Source organism: Panthera pardus, unplaced genomic scaffold (assembly GCF_024362965.1).
Source record: "Panthera pardus isolate Hobbes unplaced genomic scaffold, ASM2436296v1 HiC_scaffold_2, whole genome shotgun sequence".
In the NCBI taxonomy this organism is placed as follows: Eukaryota; Metazoa; Chordata; class Mammalia; order Carnivora; family Felidae; genus Panthera; species Panthera pardus.
In genome coordinates, this window is record NW_026526765.1 from 4,715,440 (window position 1) to 4,730,869 (window position 15,430).

The 15,430-nt window shown below is 46.2% G+C and overlaps 1 pseudogene; it reads right to left on the bottom strand.

Annotated features, from left to right (window-relative positions):
• LOC109267677 (60S ribosomal protein L10a-like) overlaps positions 1-10,718 on the bottom strand; it is a 29,121-nt pseudogene extending 18,403 nt beyond the window's left edge.
• Positions 10,719-15,430: the final 4,712 nt, after the last annotated feature.

Here is a 15,430-nt window from a genome sequence, read left to right on the forward strand (position 1 = left end):
GAGTCTTCCCCCTCTCCTTGTGTTTCCTGGGCCCGGTGGCATCACGTGTAGACAGCAGCTGTGGCACTGGGAAGGAAGAGAAGTGGGGAAGAGGCATTGGGAAGGAACAGAAGTGGGGAAGAGACAGTGGCTTGTTGCAGGGGTGGAAGGGAGCGTTCTCTGTCTTTATTCACGATTTCAGAATGTTGTTTTTTGAGCCAAACCAGAGACGACGACTTTCCCAGCTCCTATGGAGTCCCAGGAGACAAAAAGAAAATATTCTAAAGCCAGTATGTATTATCCTTTAGGTACCCAGAACCCAAGTGGCAGACAGTGGCACCGGTCCAGGGTGGCATTTACCGGGATGGGTGAGGGCGGTAGGAGGGACAGGTTTACGAGGAGCCACAGGGCACTGATGGCAGAGAGGTCAGGAAGCTTACTGTACTGTTGTCACTCCATTCGTGCAGGAGATGGAAGTGCACTCGGGTGACAGGGACGGTTTGTGCTGGCCTGGACACCTGGTGCCCTCCTGGTGGGGACCCCATGGGTGGCCAAGTCCTGGCTAGAGGATCCCGGTCACGTGGCCACTCATTTCTTCTAAAGCATTGTGGGGAAATGTGTGCCCCCCGTCACTTCGTGACACAGAGAGACGACCTAAGCAAGCACCCACGTCTGTCTCTTCAAGGTAGAGAGCAGCTCACACACGAGGGTGAGCAGACCAGAGCCTGACACCCACCCCGGTTCCTGGGATCTGCTGACCAAGTTAGCTGCCTTCGGAATGGATCAATTCCAGCAGACACACACGTGCCTCTGCTGATGGAGCTGTTTTTCCTCACCAACACGTCCTTGAAAAATGTCCCAAGTGGAAGAAAGAGAGTTACACCACCATAGCCCCTATCAGAATAAGCAGGGGAGGCGCGTGAATGGTCTGAGAACTTAGTTTCCAAGAATGTTTCTTCTGCGTCTGGGGGTCTCTTCCCCCGCTTCTTTTACTTTTCTTTTTTTTTCCTTTTTTCTTGTTTGTTTGTTTGTTTGTTTTTAGCACAACAGTGTTTTACAGGTTCTCTGTTGCTTAGGGAGAAAAACCACAGCCCATTTAACAAGTTGATTTCTTCCATGGCTGTGCAATTTCTTTGTAGTTTATGAACAAATTCTGTCCACAGGGACAGCAGCAAATATTGGTTACGATGTAATCAGATGGATAGAGCCCGAGTAGGAAAACAAATCCTTTGAATTATTGCCACGGCTTCATCGCAGACCTTGTGATTCTGAGCAATTTGTGAGCCCGTGATGGCCAAAGGTCAGACGCGAAGGCAGGAGAGAAACATAAATAGGAAATTCAGAAACTGTGTTTCAACACTAGTGTTACTCCCAAAATCTAATGGTGGGAATAAATGGCCTCCACCCACATGCATGGCGTCCTCACTTGTTGAATGAACGTTGAATGATTTACCAGCCGTGGTGTATCAGTCAGCTCAGGCAGCCGTAACAAACACCACAGACTGCAACAACAGAAATTTGCTGCTCACAGTTCTGAAGGTGGGGAGTCTGACATCAGCTTGCTGGTATGACCAGGGCTCTCTTCTTGGCTCATAGATGGCCACCTCCTCGTGTGTCCTCCCGTGGTCCTTCCTTGGAGCATGGGCGTGGGGAGAGAAACAGAGATCTCTTTCTCCTCCTCTTCTTATAAGGCCATCAATTTTATTGGATTAGGACACCCACCTTGATGACCTATTTAAACTTAATTACCTCCTAAAAGCTCTATCTCCAAATACAGGGACAATGGTGGTTGATGTTCCAATGTATGAATTTGGGGAGAACACAATTCAGCCCATAGCATATAACCACTCTATGTAAAGTAACGTCCAAAGATTTGAGCTCAAAAACTGAGAATTTACTCTATTCATATACTATACTACATACATACAATACATAGGTAGATAGACAGGTACATAAATAAGATAGATAAATAGACAAGTAGATACAGATATGGATATATGGCTTGGGATTCTGTCTCTCCTTCTATCTAACCCTCCCCAGCTTGTGACCTCTTTCTCTCTCTCAAAATAAAAAAAAATAAACTTAAAAAAATAATAAAAAGAAATAAAAAGAAGCACAGAGGTGCCCACATCCCTGGAGAAGTGAAACACACACCGTATCACCTCTGCTATGGATGACAGGTGCTACAGATGTGAAATAACCCATCAGATATGTTGTAATTAACAGTAATGAGGACCAAGGGTGTCAGTTGGGGCCACCCTCTAGAAATATCCCTGGTGGTACTGAAAGTCACACCTCCCTCACAGCAGGGTAAACCAATTTCCTTTGCACAACAGACAATTCAGAAGGGGGGAAAAAACATGTGTGAACCACTCTTTTAAACTGAAAATGAAATGAGTTCTATGAAGGCATCCAATGAGGGTAGAAATATATCCCCTTAAAGTCAGATGACCTCAGCCACTGAATGGCAGCATATCAAAGAAAACAACTAAAATGGGTTTTTAATCACGGCAAGCAAACACCTGAGCACATCTGAGAAGTTCCAACACATAGTCAGCTTTCTCCAGGCTAATCCTGTCACACTGGTTCACCTGCTTGCCACCCCCAGGACCCTCCCTCATTCATCACCAGCCTCAGCCAGGACAGGGCAGGGACAAGAACCTGGAGCTGCCTCCTGTGACGCCTCGACCTCTTCACTGTGAACACTGGCGTTCTTTTCCTCGGCAGCCCCTGTGCCCTCCAGCCCTCTGACACATGAGGGCATCCATGCGTGCTGGCGATGAGCATGATTATTTTCAGATAGCACCACAAGGGAGGCCTGGAAATCACCAGGGAAAGGAAATTTGTCAGTGAAGAACCAACATACGCACCATGGCATTCCAATGGAGCGTACCGTTTCACTGTTCACATTTCCTTACCTCCTCACCCCCAGGACTGGTTCACACGTCTCCCAGTAACTGAGATACTGGAAGGCCCATGAGGTCTTACCCTGAGGTCTGTAATGTCTGCAACGAATAGAGCAGAGAGATGGGAATCGCCTTGAAGAGCAGAAGCTCTCGGGCCACGGGCCTCCTGGAGCCAACTCAGCAGAAGGGAGCAGATGTGAGAAGAAACACGGGACGCCAACCAGAAGGCAGGTAGGGAAGAGACCCAGAGAGAAGCTGGCCACTAGAAGGTTGTTTGGCCTCCCTCCCAGTGGTGAGAGGGTACCCACTGTGAAATGGATGCCAAGCCTGGCACCTTGGAACCACTCAGCCAACCAGCTTTGGATTCCACCGCCTGTGGATATACAGTGTGCAAACACCCACTTCAAACCACCCACGCTGTGCTCCTGCTGTGCCAGAATTTTCACTGTCAATTAAACAAATCAGGCTGCCGGTTCCACGCATCAGTCTTGCTAGCTTGGCTCCTGTGAGTCTACCCCTGAAAGACGGAGCCACTCTCTGCACGGCTGACCAAAGCCACCTGCGAGATCCTAGAAGGTTCCTTGGAACACTGCGTACCATGACAGACCAGGAGGGAGAACAGTCAGCTACATCCCCACGTGGCTGCAGGCACAAGAGCAGGGTGGTTTCCTCTTGACATGGCTACCACAGTTCTGACCTCAGACTTCGGAAGAAGAGAAGGTACATAATGAACGGGCCCGCCATCCTCCGGATGGTGAATGGGCCGAGGACACTTCTCCCTACTCAGCTCCATCTGATCCACCCCCTGAGATGTCCCCCACCATAACTTCACTAGAAAACCCAAGGCTCTGAAGATGCTCTGGAGGAGTTTTCAAAGAAACTGGAGGTGTCTCAAAGACAGAACAAAACTCCAACTCATCCTTGCAGGAACGGGCTTCTACTTCACGGCCAAATCCACAGCCTTGCAGGTAACCAGAGAAGAGACAGATCTGAAAGGATCACACATATGGGTCATTGGTTCCTCAGAAGCTACAGGCCCCGAATTTTCTCTACCTGGGTGAATTAGACGCTTTAGTGTTAAGGTTGGTATGGAAGCCCGAATCGTGAGAAAAATGGATAAAAATAAAGCTACAATATTTTCATTTTATAAAACACACCATGCGTCACCCAGAGAATGGAGAATTAAGCAAACAGGTGGCAGTCTCAGCGTTTTGCAAGCTGTATCAACGATCACATGAGGATATAAAACAATGCCTGGCACAGAGTAGGTGTGATGTGAGAGCTTGCTATGTTCCATTATTACTGTTAGAACAAATTAACAGAAGAACAACCACATTTTTTAAATGTTTATTTATTTATTTTGAGAGAGAGAGCAAGCACAAGTGGTGGGGGAAGGGCACACAGAGAGAGGGAGAGAGCCTCCCAAGCAGGCTCCATGCCGTCAGTGCAAAGGCTGATGTGGGACTCGAACTCATGAACCACGAGATCACAACCTGGGCCGAAATCAAGAGCCAGAGGCTCAATGGACTGAGCCAGCTGGGGGCCCCTAAAACAACCACACTTTATCAGTCCCGAGGTTTGGCACCCTTCTGACACAGTGTGTCTCTGCCTGAAGCTGCTGTTCCCCTCCACACAACACTTGTGCAACATGGTGGCCACAGACACTCTGTCACTGGGACAAGAATAAAGCAGAACACCTCTCTGGCTGGAACAGCACTCTCTCTCCCATGTGCTCTTTGCCTCCTCCTCATGAGAACCGAACTCCCCGCTTTGGGTCCAGAAGGACTGGTCCCAGGGCATCCCTGGTAGGTGGCTGGTAGAGAGGAGACGGAGGCAAGAAGGGCTAACTCAGCATGCTCAGTGAATTCTGGCCCTGCCCGATTCCCCACCTGATGGTTGTTACCATCACAATCATTTTAGTGTTCTTATGCTGTTTTTTAAAAATAAGATTCTAGGGGCGCCTGGGTGGCTCAGTCGGTTGGGCGGCCGACTTCGGCTCAGGTCGTGATCTCGCGGTCCGTGAGTTCAAGCCCCGTGTCGGGCTCTGTGCTGACAGCTTGGAGCCTGGAGCCTGTTTCGGATTCTGTGTCTCCCTCTCTCTGACCCTCCCCTGTTCATGCTCTGTCTCTCCCTGTCTCAAAAATAAATAAAATAAAATAAATAAATAAATAGAAATAAAAATAAAAATAAAAATAAGATTCTAGGGGTGCCTGAGTGGCTCAGTCGGTTAAGCATCTGACTTTGGTTCAGGTCATGATCTTGTGGTTTGTGAGTTCAAGCCCCGCGTCGGGCTCTGTGCTGACAGCTCGGAGCCTGGAGCCTGTTTTGGATTCTGTGTCTCCCTCTCTCTGACCCTCCCCTGTTCATGCTCTGTCTCTCCCTGTCTCAAAAATAAATAAAATAAATAAATAAATAGAAATAAAAAATAAAAATAAAAATAAGATTCTAGGGGTGACTGAGTGGCTCAGTCAGTTAAGCATCTGACTTCGGTTCAGGGCATGATCTTGTGGTTTGTGAGTTCAAGCCCCGCGTCGGGCTCTGCGCTGACAGCTCGGAGCCTGGGGCCCGCTTTGGATTCTGTGTCTCCCTCTCTCTCTCTGCCCCTCCCCTGCTCACGTGCTGTCTCTCCCTCTCTCTCAAAAAGATAAACATTTAAAAATTAAATAAAAATAAGATTCTAGTTAGGGATCGATTTTGCTTTAATTAGCAAAGTTATGATATGAGCCTTGGTTATTTAAATCAAATCCTGAAATATGAGAACCTCCCTGAGGAAGACAAGCGATTCGGAGCCTCCAAAAGGAAGTGTCCCTCTACCTGCTACAGGACATTACAACTCCTGACTTGGGTTTCAGCTGAAGACTGCAAGCCAAGAACGATTCCAGACTCAGAAGCGGTAGGGACAGTGGAAGTGTCAGTTCACAGACTTCCAAGATGGTATCCGAACAGGTAAGGGAAAAAGCCCCTGTTGCTTTTGTCTAAACCCCACTACTGAGTTGGACAGGCTGTTTCTCTGACCCAGGAAATGGAGACCAGATATCCACCTGCTCGTCCCTTTCCACACTGGCCCCTGCAGAGCTCTGAGCCCAGGGCTTTTTTTTTTTTTTTTTTTTTTTAGTTTTATTGAGATATAATCAACATACAGTGCTGTATAAGTTTAAGATGGGTAGTATAGTGAGTTGCATATATTGTGAAATGATCACCACAGTGTTTAGCTAACACCCATTATCTCACATAGATACAAAAAAAAAAGGAAAAGAAAATGGAAAAATGTGGTTTTTTTTTTCCCTTGAGAACTCACCATCTCCTCTCTTAGCAGCTTTCAAATACACCATCCAGCAGTGTTAGCTCTATGTGTCATCAAGACGCACACTGCCTCCCCAGAACTTACTTATCTTATAACTGGAAGGTAGCACTTTTGGCCATCTGCCTCCAATCCTCCCCATCTCTCGCCTTTGGTAACCACGAAACTCATCTCTTTTGCTGTGAACTTCACTTTTTTTTTTTTTAATCCACCTATAAGTGAGATCATTTGGTATTTGTCTTTCTCTGTCTCACTTACCTCACTTAGCATAATACCCTCAAGGTCCATCCACATTGTCACAAATGGCAGGATCTTGATTTTTGTTGTTGTTGTTGTTGTTGTTTAACGTTTATTCATTTTTGAGAGACAGATCATGAGTGGGGGAGGGGCAGAGAGAAAGGGAGACACAGAATCTGAAGCAGGCTCCAGGCTCTGAGCTGTCAGCACAGAGCCCGACATGGGGTTCAAACTCACAAATCGTGAGATCATGACCTGAGCCGAAGTCGGACGCTTAACCGACTGAGCCACCCAGGTGCTCTGGATCTCAATTTTTTTAATGGCTGAATAGTATTCCAGTGTGTGTGTGTGTGTGTGTGTGTGTGTGTGTGTGTGTGTGTGTGCGTGCGTGCGTGTGTGTGCGCGCGCAGCGCGCACACATGGCACATTTTATCGATTCAACCATCGGCGGGCACTTAGGCTGTTTCCATGTCTTAGTTATTGTGAATAATGCTGCTATGGCGGTGCAGAGACCTCTTCAAGATAATGGTTTTGTTTCCTCTGAATGTATTTCCAAAAGTGGGATTGCTGGGTCCCTTAGTATTTCTATTTTTCGTTTTTTGAGGGCTCTCCATAGTTAAGCCCAGCTCACTATTCAGTGGCAGCAAGTCTGTGGACACTACACCCTATAGGTCTCTATTTTGGTTTTCCCACTGACCGTGGCCTCTGAGTCTAATGTGCATTTTGCTTGACCATTATATATACCCTCTGTTTCTATTTTACTTTTTAAAAACTGTCCATGCTCTCTGCAAACTGTCTCTGATATTGATTCTAGTCATGCATTTCCTGCTTACTCCCTAAAGATTGTCTGCCCCCACCCCTCCACGTCTCCACGGGTCTGGCCCACTTCCCAGCCTGCTCAGGTGCCTCAGTGCACTGCCCTGTGAGTGTGGCCAATCTTACCAGCCCTTGGAGGCTCTTGCTACGCACTGAGAAATGAGTGCTCCTCCTTGTCCCTCTTGGATCATGAGAAATGTGACTCTCAGGAAGAACAGTGCCTGACACATAGGAGCCACTCACTATTAATGGGATAAGGAAGGAGGGCATGAGGGAATGAACAAAGAAAGCAGGCTACCAGCTTGCTCTGAGGCACAAGTGTCTGTTTCACCTCCTCATGGAGGCATCAGTGAAATTGCTCAGGAATCCATTCCCTTCTATGGATGAATTCTCCTGGGCCCCGAGGCTACACCCAGAGACAGCTGCGAGAAATTCTTCCATAGGAAAGCTTCCCATTCACCAACTGCCCCTCTGATCTCTGCCTGTCAAGCAAACAAGCCATGTGGAAAATTTGTGCAATCTTAAAACTTCATAGTAGCAGTGGCAGTAACAATAGTAATGAGAGAGATAAAAATAATAATAACAATAATCACAAGCATCTAAATTTGAGTAGCACTCGAGAGCTTTCAGAGTGCTTTCAGATGCATTTGCTGCTGCCTTCCGCACCTCCACTGACCCTGCAGGATACAGGTAATCAGTACCGTGGCCACATCTTTAAAAAGTTCCTGTGATTTAAAATCAAGATTCATGAGTGCAGGGAAAAGGAAACTTTTTTTATCACCATATTGAAGGGGATTTATATAGTCCACTCACTGGATCATCCCAGGAAGGGTAGGCACCTTCCTTCACAGCCAGAGACCCTGGACACAGGGACAGAGGTCAGGACTGCCACCCCCACTGTCCAAGGGACAAAGGTCAGGATGCCACCCCGACTGTCCACAGCTGCTAAGGGTGCTCAGTAATGGTAACAACGAACAAGGGAGACTTTATAGGCGCAGAACTACCAGGGAGCAAGTGACCTTCTAAGGCTGTGTCACAATCTCATTTCTTTTCCTTCTCACTGGAATTTTAATCAGTCTGAGCATCAGTTAATGACTCTTTCTTATCCATTTGATTAAAACACAAAGTCATTGAGGCAGTAGCAAATTGGATTTTTTTTTCCCTGGCCCTCAATGCACTGCAGTAATGAAATCCATGACTTCCAACCTCCACGAATGAAGAGCAAACATGTATAGTATGAAAAGCAGGAAGGCTCATTTGTCTCCTTGCTGATGTCCCTCCCTGAAGAAGCCCTCTGGGAGCCATGCATCTCTCCAACAGAGCACCTGTGTGGGTAGGGCTGAAGATTGAACACCATGTGCAATACAATTTCATTTCTTTAAAAGCAGCTGCAGCTTTTATTATGTGGATGAAATCATATCTCACATACTAATTTAATAAGCTCTTTTAAGCTTACACAGAGTCGTTTCTTGGGAAAGGATGCATTCATATCCCACTGGCCTGTGCACTGAAAGATTTCCATCGATGACCCAAGGGAGAAAGAGTAATGAAGACAGAAAACAAGGCAAAGCCACTCCAATTCATATTCTGATTAAACCTTACAGATGCTGATTATCACAAATTTGGGTTGTAAAAATTAAATAGCAAGGTGAGCATCCAAACATTTGTCACCCTAATATATAAAGTGGTTCCCCATTGCCCTTGGTTAGGACTTTCCAATGACCCCCCCTGTGTCCTTGTATCTCATTGCCTCTGGTTCCAAGATCACCACCTACAGGCGAAGACTGTCTGGTTGGAGTTCAGCAGTAGTCCTGCTGGTGGGAATGACTTAGAGTAGTTGCTCTGGGTGAGCACAAGAACCTGTGGCCCATCTTTCCCACCCCTTTTCCTCTTCAGAAAGAAAAAAAATCAAGTGATGAAGAACTAGAGACAAACAAACTGCTGAAGTAGACTTCTTCTTGGCAACACACAGAAAAGCCTTATTATTTGCTTTATAAGAGGATAATGTGAGCTCACACATCTGATTTTATGTTTATTCATTCAATAAAAATGTATTGTTTTCTTTATGTATCAGGCACAGGAGATACATATATAAACAAAACTTTTTTTAAAACCCTATGTCCTCACGGAGCTTTCCATTATATTATAAAACTATGCCCTATAATCTTAAAAGTAACCAGGTAGTTTTATTATACCTGTGTGGTATTGATCCTCTGGCCCAGGAAACTTCAGCACTACGGTTCTGGACAGCTCTACATCTCATTACTAGTGCTCCCAGGCTAAGAGCACTAGTATCTCAGCATCCGGTTTCTCTGCATCCCAAAGCTGCAAGATGTGCTGGGTAAGTTACATGCAGACAGACATAGTTTGGAAGTTTGGAAAATCCGTGTCCCAGGGCAATCCTCGGGAGATGCAAATCCATGGGAAAATGTCCTCATGCCACTTGTCCTCCACTGAAAGAAATGTGAATCATGGTTCCTCAAGCCTCCAGTGGGTTGACATTCAGCCTTTCTCATGTCATACATGACATGTCTCATACAGCCTTACTGTATGGTAATCCATACAGTAAGAAAACCTTTGTTGATGTTTCTCCTTTCCCTGAAGTACATTCTCACTCTCTCACTTCTATTTCCCTAGATGGTCCCTCTTATTAGTCAGGGTTCTCCAGAGGAACTGAGCCAACAAAAGGAGATATAGACATAGATGATATTGATACAGATATTTGCTTGTAATAGAGTAATATGAGACAGAGATAGAGGAAATGAGCAAGAGAGAGAAAGAGACTGATTTATGATAAAGAAATGGCTCATACAATTATGGAAGCTGAGAAGTCCCATCATCTGTAGTCAACGAGCTGGAGCCACAGGAGACCCAGTGTTGTAGTTCTAGTTCAAGTCTGAAGGCCTGAGAACAAGGAGAGCCAATGGTGTAAATTTCAATACCCGAGCAGGAGAAAACCAATGTCCAGCTCAGTCAGAAAGGTGAAAGAAATTCCTTCTTATGCAGTCGTTTTGTGCCATTCAGACCCTCAGTTGATTGGATAAGGGCCACCCACATTAGAGATGGCAACCTGTTTTACTTAGTCTACCTATTCAAATGTTCATCGTATCCAAAAACACCCTCACAGACATATTCAGAAAAATGTTTGACCAAATGTCTTGGCACCCCATGATCAAGGGAAGAGTAGGGAATACTATTTAAACTGTAGTGTGTGTGTCCTTAAGTTTCCATATTGGGTTTTAAGAAAAGAAAATATATAACTAAATTAAATGGCAACACCACATGCTGACAGGTTAACAAAAAAAAAAAAAAGGTATGGAATAAAACCTATATTAATAAAGACAAATCTGAATAAATAGTATTTTATCATCAAAGTCAAGAAGAGCAGCCAGTAAAAACATCAAGCAACTCGAGAGACATCAAGCAACTCAACGCACCATCCGTCTTGACCACCTCACCTGCAGAGGGAGATTGGTCATGGTGCCCAGTTGGTGGACCAGCCAGGTTTCTCAGGAGAAGCTGTCTTAGTCCTCATTAGACTAGGTAGAAGCCTCAGCATTTGGCCAGAATCTACTATTTAGCTCATGTTTGGCCTCTAGAAGGAAATTAGCCAAATGCCTATTACAGTATCATTGTTAGACCCCTACACTCGTGACAGCTTGACAGTCACATGAGTCACAGGTTACCATCACATCCAGTCAGCACAAAAATGCCAGCAATGTGGACAAATCACATTATTTAGATGTATTGTCAGTATCTGAAGATCAACTTTCAATATCAAGTATAACAGATAAAGCTGGGAGTTAAAATCCCCCAATGGTTTCCTCATGTTAAAAGTCTGTCACTCAATTGAAGTGTAAATTTATATTTCGAATCATAAAACACAGTGCAGGCGGCACCACCCTCAGCACCAGGGCCACCAAACCACCTTCATGGCAGTGGCTATGGTCAGCAAAACCTCACACTGATCACACTTACACTATACCATTGTCAGCAGAAAGCAATTGAACACTTCACATCACAAATGTGCACAGTAGGATGACCACAAAAGCAATCTATCAAGCTTAAAACCTGACCACCAAAAAATAACAATGATCGTATTGTGAACAAAATTCAGACTTATTCTTATATCCTAGACATTTACTCTGTGATGGTAATACTCAGCAGATGGTTGAGTTTCAACACTTGGAGTGTTGTCATTCGATGCCTGTCTGATTGAAACACCAGATTTTATTGGCCCTTAATAACTTAGTAGGGTACTAATAAGTAGGCCTTAATCACATGTAAAAATAAAAGTCTACCGAATTCCTTTCCGTTCATCCATAAGAGCAAAGAAATGTCTTGCATTCAGGACGGGTATACAGCTCATAACTGTGTCTTACAGTCCACCTCTGGGCCACAGACCAGATGCTGATGATCACTGCCATCCAGTCCCATCCAGGTAACATGACATGCACCTGCCTGTCGTTGAGAGACAGTTCTTTATGGGTCTCTCATGTTTCTACTTGCTTTGTGATCAGAGACACCGACTTCCCTTTGTTCTAAGAATGCCCATTCTTCTCAAGGATATTTAAATAGTGAGAACATGGTTTACATGCCACAGAGCAGTGATTCCCAATCAGGGGCAATGTTGCCCCTCAGCGGACACTTGGCAATGTCTGGACGTATGTTTGCTTGTCACAATTGGGATAAGGATGCTAATGGCATGTGGCACGTAGATGCCAGAAATGCTGCCAAGCAAACATCTTACAGTGCACAAGAAAGTCCTCACCAACAGAGAATTACCCAGCCCACAATGTTCATGAAGCCTAGGTTGAGAAACTCTCTATAGAAGTAGTCTCTCCCTCCATACCAAAGAGCAGGCATGCTTACTGCCATTACTAAAAGATTCTGGCCCCCTAAGCTCAAGTTCTTCAGGTATAAAACACCTACTGTGTGAACAGGCATCCATCATCCATCCAGAGTTACTTGCCTCGTGCCCATGGTGCTTGCAGTCAAGGGGAACTTCTCCACCATGTTTAATAAACTCCTTTGTCTCTAGGCCAGGAGTGTTGTATCTTATTCCAGCCTCCAGGAAACTGTGCCAGGCTAACTTGTGCTCTTGCCAGTAGGATAAAAACTCAGACCCTTCACAGTCCTGACACCCTTCCGGGGACAACGTTGTGCTTCGGATCCAATCTGTTGATGTCCACCAGCTGAGATGCTTAGATGCGCCAGAAGAGCAACTTCAGAACAAACAAGGTCCATGAAGTGTCAGCAGGGGCAACAAAAGAGCTTTGTGCCCAGTATGCCTCCACCCTGCTTCACATGTAACATTTGCTAGGGATGCAGAGGGTGACAGGCTCTCAGAGCCAAGAAGCAGTCCCTGGAGCAAGAAGGGATTCTGCTATAGCTCACTCCAAAGCTAATAAGCAGCCAGACAAAGCGGAGGCTGTGGCTGCCAGGTGTGACTGCATCAGGCTTTGGAGTCCATCAAAATAACTCAATAACTCAATATTATATTCCCAGTTTCAATTCATTTTTCTAACAGGCATCTGTTTCTATTTGATCTGGGCAGAGGGAATTAAGTAAGGCAAGTTAGCACTGGGCAAGGGAAGCCACAGCGGCCACACACCCAGCTGCAGCCTAGGGAGGGATCCACTCAGGAGGACGTAGGGGTGGGGAGGAGAGAAGCCAGGCTCTGAATCCGCGTCAGAAGGTCAGGCGCTGGAATTGCCTTCGAGGCCATCAAAACCCACCTCTGATTTCCAGAACAAAGTAACCTGAAAGCATTGCTGGGTGTTGCCACCCTCCATGTCAGGGTACTGACCCCTCAACTCACGGTCTCTCAAATGAGCTTCCACTGACGGACAGTCCTAACAGTCAGAATACTGCACTCAAATCTCCTCCCTGTCTAATTCCACTCACAGGCCCTCAACAGCCAGCCAGGAATCAAGGCCCTATGCCTTGGGGTTTGAGTTCAGGCATAGGCTCCAATCCTTGGGTGAAATAAAATGGAAATCAAGTTCTATAGCTTGTTATCCAGGCTGTGGCTGAGAGGAAAGATAATAATTTGGTGAACAGTGGAGTGCTCCAAGGGCGCCCATGATATATTCTAGAGCAAGGATTGGAAAACTATGGCACTCAGGCCACATGTGGCCACACCCTCTCATTTACCTACTGCCTGTTGTCACTCCACAGTGTGGTAGCAGCTGACTAGTTACAACAGAAACCAGATGGCTAGCAAAGCTGAAAATATTGACTATCTGGCTCTTTACCAAAGAAGACTCCTAAATTCCCAAATGCTTGGGTCCAAGGAGAGAAAAGCTGAAGCCTCTGGTTGCAGATCTTCAGTGGGTCCACATGGGTAACCCCATGAACACCAGAGCAGGCACAGAGATATCAAAGTCCCCCCAGCACAATGGTGACGGACATCTTTGAAGTCTTAGGGAGAAATCAGCAGGCAGAGCCAGGCTCTGAGACAATGAGACACTAGGGGAAAATGTTCGATGAAGAGGCTGGTGGAGGGACAGGTCAGTAGGATTAGGGTCCTTCTAGCAGAGAAGAAACCCTAAGCCAGTAGGAAGCAGAGTCCAGGCCTGGGTAGCATGGAAAGTGAGGAGCAGGAACCCCCAGAGACCATTTATAGGAGAGCCACGAGGAGGGACAAAGAAGATAAATATAAACCTGTCCTTCTCTGCAATTTTTTTAATTTAATAACATCCTCAGACCCTGGAGATTAGGGCTTCCCAACTGATACCCATGAGGCCCCCAGTCTTTCACATCAGACTCAGGCACAGATCATGAATGTTTGGGACAACATGAACATCACAGGCCACTGTACTTTAAAGGCTCTAAAAAGTCCCGCAGCAAAAGGACAGGGCCTGTCCACCTGAGAACTTCTGTCTATACTCTGGCACTGGTATTCCTGAGATTATCCTTTGGGGAACGATGTATTCCAGCCCAGCTCCAACCTTTACAGATCAGACAACTCCCTCCACACCTTGTATGACCCCCAGTGTTCACACCACAAAGCCATTCATGGACCAGCAGATGCCCATCAGTGGGATGGGGGAGAGTTAGAAGCCAGCAATGATGCACACTGATGAGTCCCTCCCACAGAAGAAAGGACTGCAGTGCACTTGGTGCTCAAAATGTCCTCTCTAGGGGCGCCTGGGTGGCTCAGTCGGTTAAGTGTCCGACTTCAGCTCAGGTCATGATCTCGCACTCCATGAGTTCAAGCCCCGCATCGGGCTCTGTGCTGACAGCTCAGAGCCTGGAGCCTGTTTCGGATTCTGTGTCTCCCTCTCTCTCTGACCCTCCCCTGTTCATGCTCTGACTCTCTCTGTCTCAAAAATAAATAAATGTTAAAAAAATTTTTAAAAAAAAAAAATGTCCTCTCTAGAAGACAGTGAACCAGAAGGTTTAGGAAATATTAACCATCAAAGCTACGATAATGGCAGAAAGCTACTCCTGCCACCTAGGACCCCATCCAGTTCTAAAACACTGACCCAGTGTTCACCTTGGCATTGACTGACACAGAAGGAGAGAGCGAGCTGAGAGTGGATGGTCACTAAGGTCTTTATCTGCTTTCTGCAGAAGAAGGAGCTAAGTGGCCCCTCCGGTCAGGAGGCTGGCTCCAAGAAGCTTCCACGGGCGTCTGACTCCTGGTGTGTCTGCCCCACCCACCACAGGTGAGGTTTGGGCCACAGGCTGACAGGGACAAGCATGCTCCCAGTTCAGACCATGCACAGCCAGGCACGGAATGAGCTCCACAGAGGCCCTGGGAGGTGGGGGGAGGAGGGGAACACTGCGCATTTCCCACCTCAGAGCCAGTGTTCCTGTTTATGAAGCCCCTCCCTTCAACAAGCAAATGTGGGGAAAAAAACAACCTGAGACCTACGTTTGGCCATGGGACCTGCCCTTCTTGGAAATTCACTTAGCTTCGGAAAATCCATTTTTTATTTGACCTTTGGACCACTTCTCCAAAAATATTTTTATTCCTGTATCTTCTTGTTGAAAGGTGGTTTGTGCAAATTGTTTAAAGAAAAAAGTCCAAACTACAAAAGACTGTAGTTCTCTGCCACCCCTGAATCTGAGCACTCCCTTCCTCTCTGAGACAATGACTCTCACCAAGTTACCTGTCTAGGTCAGTTCTGAAAACAAGCCAAAAAATTAACCACCGATCCCCTAGGGGTGGGGAATGGGGTTG